This window comes from Triticum aestivum, chromosome 5B (assembly GCF_018294505.1).
Source record: "Triticum aestivum cultivar Chinese Spring chromosome 5B, IWGSC CS RefSeq v2.1, whole genome shotgun sequence".
In the NCBI taxonomy this organism is placed as follows: Eukaryota; Viridiplantae; Streptophyta; class Magnoliopsida; order Poales; family Poaceae; genus Triticum; species Triticum aestivum.
Window position 1 is genome coordinate 541,075,875 of NC_057807.1, and position 8,037 is coordinate 541,083,911.

At 44.3% G+C, this 8,037-nt stretch overlaps 1 long non-coding RNA gene across 1 annotated transcript; it reads right to left on the reverse strand.

The window, feature by feature from the left end:
* Positions 1-6,576: 6,576 nt before the first annotated feature.
* LOC123116839 (uncharacterized) lies at positions 6,577-7,439 on the reverse strand. Its single transcript, XR_006457214.1, has 2 exons — positions 6,909-7,439; positions 6,577-6,703 (listed from the first exon to the last, which is right to left on the reverse strand). It is a non-coding gene; the product is annotated as an uncharacterized lncRNA (long non-coding RNA).
* Between the last annotated feature and the right edge of the window lie 598 nt (positions 7,440-8,037).

The window sequence follows — 8,037 nt, forward strand, 5'->3', positions numbered from 1 at the left end:
GCATGGCAACTACCTAGGGGCTTCTGCTATCATCCTCGAAGTCCTTCTTGACCCGGCAACTCTTGAGGCGCAGGCATGTAGCGAGGCGCTAGCCCTCGCCACAGACCTCCACGTGCAGTCCGTGTGTGTGGCTTCAGACTGTCTTGAAGTTGTGACAAGGATAGCTGATGACGCCCCATGCAGATTCTATTCAATCTTACAAGATATCAAGTACCAGCGAAAGGCTTTTAGTGATGTTAAATTTATTCATGAGAGTAGGACTCATAATGGAGAGGCTCGTGCCTTAGCTAAGGCTGCTGCATCCTTTCTCCCGGACGCCACGTGTGGCTTTCTTCGTTGCCCGATATCATCTGTATTCCCATGTCTTTGAACGTTCAATAAAGGATACAGATTTCGCTCAAAAAAATAATCCTTAGGTTTTTTATTTTTGTTGAGAACAAAAAATAAAATAAAAACCTATCGATCCCCTTTCTTCTCGACGAAAATAAAACTTGTCGATCCCCTTTCGTACCGACGAAATAAAAAGATAGTGATGGAAGGCAAGACGAGACCGGCTAAGGCACACGCCGCCGTATCTATGGTGCTCGAGGATGACGACCTACTCATCGAGATTCTCCTCTGTATTGGCTTCCCGACCACCCTCGTCTGTGCCGCCCTCGTCTGCAAACGGTCGGTAGGGCACGCCTCTGACCACGCCTTCCTCCTCCATTTCCGCAAGCTCCACCCGCGACGTCTCCTCGGCTTCTACATAAGGACAGGCGCGTTGCGACTTCTCAAACACTGTTCATCCCGTTGTTGCCGCAGCCCCCAGAGCTCGTTGTCGTCGTCCGTCGCGCTTGCTTCAAACTGGACACCGACGAGAGATTACTTACCAAAATCGAGGACTGCCGGAAAGGCAGCGTCTTCGTCAACTTGTACAATCACGGGGGTGAGTGCACATATATATTGCGCAGCCCGTTGTGCCCTGAGAAAGGTCCGGGCACCCTCCCACGACTCCCATGGCCTAGATTCCGGGACATCACTTTTTGCACATTTAAACAAGTCCTCTCTGAAGATGTGGATGGCATTGGCTTGTCCTATTACTACTTGCATGTGGAGTCTGCCGAAGGATCGTATAGATTGCACACCTATATAAGTTGCAAGATGGTTCCTGGCATCATCTCTTGGACATAGACCAATTCCCACTTCCGCGATCAGAACCAAAAGCTGTGATCATCCACAATAAAATTTATATGGTAGGTGAGCTGAGGGACATTATTGTCTTGGATTTGACAACGTCGACTTTCTCCACATTTCAGCTTCCACAAGGAGTGGACCATGTCTCAAGAGGCACCACCATGTTGTCGTGAGCTGATTATGGTTCCGGTGTATATCTCATCCATATTGAGGAGTTTCAACTTCGCATCTAGTTCCACAAGGGACATAACTGGTTGCTGGTGGATACCATTTGTTTGCGTGAGATGTGTGCTAATTTAAGGAATTCGGGTTGCATAATGGAGGGTGATCGGAATGTACTTCTCATGAACCAGGTGGTGGACTATGGTGACTTTGTATTCTTGAAGATGGGTGGATGCACCCTTCACTTGGATACCAAGTGCAGAACACTTCGTAAAGTGTATGAAGCAGAAAAGTATCAGTTGGGTGATATCCATCCTTTTATGATGATTTGGCCTCCCAAATTCCCTGTGCTCAAAGTATGATCTTGCAAGATTTGCCTTTTAATTTGGCCTTTTAAATGATTTGTTTTAGATGATCTGATGAGGTTATATAGTTTTACTATGTCCATCGTCCTTCACACATTTAGTCGGGATGGGTGATGTGGATAGATAAGCGAAATTCAAGAGATAAATCAGGGTTGTTCCTTGGTTGACAAAAGACTCCCATAAGATTCTCTTTAAACAGACTCTAAATATATTAACATGACAGATCCCGAGGTAAAAACTTAATTACCTTTTGCTTTCATACCGCTACCTGAATAATTATATATCCAAATCCAAAATATGTGTTACCTAATGTCCATAAGCCTAGCTTGTCATTGTTTTAAACGAAGCTAGTAATATTTATATGGACTCGACACTAGTTGCAGAAATGCATAATGTCGATGGCTACCGTTATTGTTTCCTAGACACATGTAGTGGCATGTCTACTATATCACATCACTCCGTGCAATATTTGCTTTTGTGACTTAATGCTTGGGTTGGCGACAGGTGACATGTTTTCTGAACTTTGTTCTTCCCCTTGTATAGATTGCAATGTTGGTTAAAAACGACATGTTTTGTGTTTTAGCACGGATCTTCAATTCTTCCATGTGCTTGTTTCCTAAACAGTCAGGCGTGCATAAGTACACGACTAAAAATTGGGCCTACAAAAGTATAAACATGTTTCCTTTTCAGATATTTTATATGAATAATGGAATGAATGTTTCGTATGTGTATGTCAAAGCTGCTGCCCTTTTCGAAAACAAAAATGTCAAAGCTGCTGTTGCTTATGGTTTGCTTATTTGTTATGCATGATTCTTGATTCAGATACATCACAATGATTTATTTTTCCTTTTAGAGAGTAGTGGATAATACAAGTTAACTGTGTGTAATTTTTGCCAGCATGGCATCTGTGCTTCTATGATCAAAGGCTTTTTTACCGGACTGCACTGTATTTAAAGGCATTTAACCTATACCCTGGGGCTTTAAAAAACCTTTATAGGGATGACTGCTAATTTAATTTGACATCCGACCGTACAAAATATCTTACATTTGTTGTACTAGCCATTTGTCCTTGTTGTTAATCTGATATTCGGATAATTAATTACCTCCACCCTGAACTTTCGTTTGTTTCCCTTGAAACAGAAACGTGGCATGAAGAAGAAAGATACTAGGAAGCTGATGGGTGGCAAGAACAAGGAGCAGTAGTGAGCTGCATTTCCTCTCCTCTAGTAGCTGCTGGCAGTTCTAACTGTCTATAGTATATCCTTCCGTTGATTAGTTAATCAGGAATTAGCTGATAGTATATGTTGAGTAGTTATTTCTTCTGATTATGTTATTTGGATAAGTGTCCTTTCGTTCGGAACTGTGAAATCGGTTTTAGTCAGTAATATATTGCTCCAGTACTGTAAAAGTAAATAAAAAACGTTTCTTTGAGGGTAGATAACCTAGAATGTACCTGTGCTGGTTCAGTGAGTTGATATTTGATACCAAGCTCTGTATAAATGATTGAATAAGCAACAGTAATCTTTGGGAAACAAAGCGATCATACCAGGGGTAAGAGAATGAAGTCTTGATGAACTCCTGTTTTTTTCTTGAGATGGAAGTGTCGATAGGCTCAGTAGTAAATTTTGCGCGGAAGCTGAAAACTAAGGGTTCAGAGTGCATGGTGTCGATCCCTGCAAGTACAAATGCTTAAGTTGGCATCTGGGATTCTGGACATGGATGCTTCAGTATCAGAAAATTAATTGATAGAGATATACTCTAGTAATTAAGAATGCCCTTTGTGTTAATTGACATGGATACGTAACATGATAAAAAAGCTGAATCAAGTTGGAAAAAGAAGAACTGAGCCTGACTTAAGCTTAACTTTTCCCTTGTAGAAAGTGTGGATGTAATGCTAATTAAGATCAAGCTCCGTGGTGGAAATGTACTAGTGGGATCACTGCAAGAATATTTGAGTTGCAGCGCCGCACGCTATGCAGGAGAAACCACACCCTTTATTTCATCACATTATAGTGCAACCCCAATTCAGAAGTTCAGTCTCTTTCATTGATCAATCTGTGCGTCCTCCTTTATCAATAGAATCTTAGCAGCTCCACTGTTTTTAAAATTCGTTGCATCCCTGTTTCTCGTGAACATCCATGCCATGCAAAGCATTGCTTAATTATCCAGCATAGGGATGTCAACCGGTTCCCGTTTAATCCCGTTTAAAGTCTACTTATGATATATAGTTCAAAAAGGTTTTTTGTTTGTTTGAGGAAAATGAACTATCAAGCTAGCAAAAATTAACTAAACAGGATTGCGGACGCCATTTATTTGCCACTTACATCACCACGCTTACCACGCGATCGGGGAACACCTCTTCTTCCTAAAGTGTAGAAACCCACCAGTTATATTTATTTTTTTCGAGACAAACCAGTTATATATATGGCCGGACATGGATGGGCTGTAATTGTCAGGCTAGGCCCATGTACAGGTCACATCTCCATTCCAAAAAAAAAAGTACCGATCCTAAACCGACCGAAGCCTACACGTACAAATCGCGGATTCTGTTCATCCTCTCCAAACCCACGGAGAGAAACCAACGCAGCAGCACATGGAAGGGGAAGGCGATAGGCAGCCGTCGGCGGTGGCGGCCGATGCCGTATCCAAGGTGCTTGACAACGACGACCTTCTCATCGAGATCCTCCTTCGCGTCGGCTTCCCCACCACCCTCGTCCACGCCGCCATTGCCTGCAAGAGCTGGTTAGGGCACGTCTCCGACCACGCTTTCCTCCGCCGTTTCCGTAAGCTCAACCCACCCCATCTCCTGGGCTTCTACATAAAGTACAGACCCAATTACCTTCGGGCCATTCCAACATCCTTCATCCCAATGTTGCCTCAACCCCCGGAACTCGCTTCCGTCGTCCGCCACGCAAGCTTCAGCCTGGATGCCTACTTAAGCCTATGGCCCGAAATACTAGACTGTCAAAACGGCAATGTCTTTGTCCGCTTGTTCGACCATCGGACTGGGAGCTGGAGCACAGGCAGAGTGCACCGACCTTTGTGCCGCAAGAGAGGCTTGACCTTCAACCCACCACTCTTATACCCAGAGCTCCAAAGTAACGGATCCTGTCGTTCAATACAATTCCTTTCCAAAGAAGATGGGGATGGTTTGTCCTACTACTACTTGTATGTGGAGGAGACTATATCCGGTAAACCAGAATCTAGGATGCACGTGTACATGTTGCAAGATGGTGTTTGCCGCAAGCATCATCTTTTGGACCATCTCCCTCCGGTGCCTTACGAACCTAAGGTTGTGCTTGCCGACAATAAAATTTATGTCCCGGCAGGCATGAGTGACATTATCGTCTTGGATTTAACGACCTTGAGTTTCTCCACAATTCAGCCTCCGCGGGGCGTGGTGCATAGCAAGGTCGGCACCACTATTGTCTTGGATGGTGACGCTTCTGGTGTTTATCTTATCCATGTCGAGGAGCTTCAGCTACGCATTTGGATCCACAAGGGAGACAACTGGTTGCTCATCGATTCCATTTGTTTGCGTGAGATGTATGCTAATTTAAACATGTCAGGTTGCATGGTGAAGGATGAGCATACTATTCGTCTCATGAACCAAGTGGTGGACTATGGCGACTTTGTATTCTTGGAGATGGGCGGATGCATACTTCACTTGGATATCAAGTGCAGGACACTACGTAAAGTATATGAAATAACAAATGGTTGTTTGGTTGACATCTATCCTTTTATGATGATCTGGCCTCCCACATTTCCCACGCTCAAGTATGATTCCGAAAGGTTTGCCTTTTTCGCCTTTAAATGATATCTTGAGGCTACATTGTTTTGCAATGCATCATTCGTCACAATGTTAGATGCATTTGTGTTATTGCATTAGGTAGATTCGCTTGGGCATTTTGACAATACTAATTGAGTGACACCATAGAAACACTTACCTCAAGATGATATGAAATCATTTGTACATTGTGTTAATAGATTAGAAATCCCTTGTGTACTTGTGGCAATATTACAAGGCTTTTACTTGTGAATCATAATAAGGGGGGCACTTCCATTGTTGCAGATGTTGCATGGATGGGGGTTTTCCCTTGTGTGCATTACAAGCGATTTCCATAGATAAGAGAAATTTGAGAGGTTTTCCTTTTTGACAAAAATTAGAGAGGTAGATTAAAGTTCATTCTTGGTTGCCAAAAAATTACATGACTCTTTAAATAGACCTTCAATGGACTAACATGGCTGGCCCTAAGATGCATGGGTACAAATTTAATTACGTTTTGCTTCCCTACAATTGTATTAGCCAATATGTTGTCATCCTTAATGCCATTTTTTTATAAGCTAGTGATATTTTCGGCACTAGTTATAGAATTATATTTGACAGTGTCAATGGTTGTTGTCGTTTGCATGACATGTCCTGATGTACTTCCTCCGTACCAAAATATAACATGTTTTTGCAGTTCAAATTAAACAATAAAAACATCTTATATTTTGGTACGGAGATAGTATTTGACTATGGCAGACCACTCAGTAGAGTAATTGCTTTTGTTAAAGCTTGTGTCTGCGACGGATGGCATACTTCATGAACTTATTTTTACGGTCCTCCCCTTGTATAGATTCAAGTTGTGCCTTTTGTTTTAACAAGGATCTTTCATGCTGCCACGTCATTGTTTCCTAAACAATTAGGCGCGCGTAAGTGCAAAACAAAAAATTGGGCCTAATTAAGTAAGTATAAAATACATTTTCTTTTAAGACTTTTTTGTATAACGGGTGAATGTTCTGTACATGTTTTATCAATGGGTATTGCCTACTCAAACCATCTATTGCTTAGTCGTGTGTATATTTGTTATGCATGTCATATATATCGAAGTGAGAAAAAAATAGACTAGTACTTCCTCCGTCCCAGAATATAAGACGTTTTGCACACCACCGCCGCCATCTCTGTCCACATCGCCGCCGTCACCACACCACCATGGCCGGCGCGGGATCGAGTTCATCTGCACCAAGAGAAGGTAGGTTACCGGATGATCTAGCCTACTCCGATCCTAAGGCCTGTCAATGGTATCAGGTAGCCAGATCGGGCTAGAAGATTTTCGGTAAAAAGAATACATCAAAGAAACAGAAAGAAAATCCCTCCCCCCAAAGAACCCTAGAAGGGCAAAGAAACCTAAAAGAAAAGTTGTGCTGCCGTCATGGCCGCACCTGTTCCTCTCGATCCGGACGCGCATCGCAAGCCGAGGCGTCAGAAGAAGAACACCACCCCGAGAGGGGCAAAGGGCGCCGCTCGCCAAACCGCTCGACGGCGGCGCGCTCACCACGAGGGGAACACGCCACCGGCGAAGGGGATTGCAACGGACGCCGCCGAAACGGTTGTTCCACCGTCAAAGCACAGGGAGAGCAGAGTTTGACTCTGCTCGTGGCTCTCTCTCTAACAGGAGGCGTGAGGTGGAAGGAGAAAAGGGGGAAAGGAGGCTCACGCGCAGCGGCGGTTCTTCGCCGTCGCAGGCGAAGTCCGAAACCCCGTTGCGGCACAGAGACGGCACAGGGAGAGCGGGTGCAGCCGGGCCTCATCCTTTCTGCCACAGTAGGTGGAGATAATGAAAGGGATAAGTGAAAAGGAGGCCCGCCCGGCGTCGCCGGCGACCGGCGCGGCGCGGTGACCGAGTGGCCGGCGTCGAGCGCCATGGCTCGGTACGGGAACGAGGCGAGCGGCGTGCGGGGGGAGGAAATGAGCTAGGGTCCCCCCCCCCCCCCCCCCCCCCCCCGACGGCGCTAGCTGGTTTTGATCCAGCAATGTGCACGGTCCGTCGTCGGATCTTCACGAACGGCCCGGATCGGAACCCTAACCCCCTGCGGGCCGCTGGGCCGAAAGAGCTGTGAGGCCGGCAGCGGCAGGGGCAGCCACGCGCGAGCTGGGCCGAGGCCGCAGCTGCGGGCCGGCCCAGGCCGAGTCGGGGCCGGTTGCTGCTGCTGTTTTTCTTTTCGGTTTAATAGTTTCTGTCTAGTTTTTTGGGCAGTCTTATAATAGATTTTCTATGCGATTTTTTCTAACGAAACTTTTTGTTTAGGAAATAGAAAATTAAACAGAAAATGTTTCTGAAAATTCAAATAGAAAATTTTCAGAAAAAGAAATGTTCATGAATTTTACAGAGAAAATAATAAAGTTCATGAATCTTTTATTTAATCAAAGAAAAGTTTCTGTAAAAATTTAAAAGTTCGTGAATTTTTATTCACGTTTTCCGCTGCGTAAATAATTATTAGTGCTCTTTAAAAAGAAAATTAAAAGTTTAGATAGAATTATGTTTTTAAGAGCATGTTAAAGTAATTATTG